This window comes from Propithecus coquereli, unplaced genomic scaffold (assembly GCF_000956105.1).
Source record: "Propithecus coquereli isolate 6110/MARCELLA unplaced genomic scaffold, Pcoq_1.0 Scaffold57, whole genome shotgun sequence".
NCBI classification, from domain to species: domain Eukaryota; kingdom Metazoa; phylum Chordata; class Mammalia; order Primates; family Indriidae; genus Propithecus; species Propithecus coquereli.
The window spans coordinates 404,788-405,146 of NW_012151618.1; the positions used below are offsets into that span (position 1 = coordinate 404,788).

At 32.0% G+C, this 359-nt stretch overlaps 1 protein-coding gene across 1 annotated transcript in view; it reads right to left on the reverse strand.

The window, feature by feature from the left end:
* DMXL2 (Dmx-like 2) overlaps positions 1-359 on the reverse strand; it is a 181,885-nt gene that overhangs the window by 41,213 nt on the left and 140,313 nt on the right. The window lies entirely within an intron of this gene.

Here is a 359-nt window from a genome sequence, read left to right on the forward strand (position 1 = left end):
AACATCCTTTGAGCCATATATATAACCAAAGCTGCTGAATTTATACAGAGCCAATCAACTCTTAAGTTTAAAAACTATTAAGCCAGTAACATCATCGTATGTAATTATATTGTTCGTAACATAATAACATATAGACTGTATCTTATTTTTCAAAGATGCTGAGGTAGCCTCTGCAAATCACTAAGTTGAAAGGCATAACAATTTAAAAAAAAGTGGATGTTTTATTAGCTCACACTGACTGATGGCAAACAGGAAGCCACTGAAGTGTGGAAGAAAGGGGAAAAGATACCTAAAATTGCATCATGAAAATGCTTTACTTGCAATAGTCTTTTATTTCCATTCTCCTTTTTTATTATTTC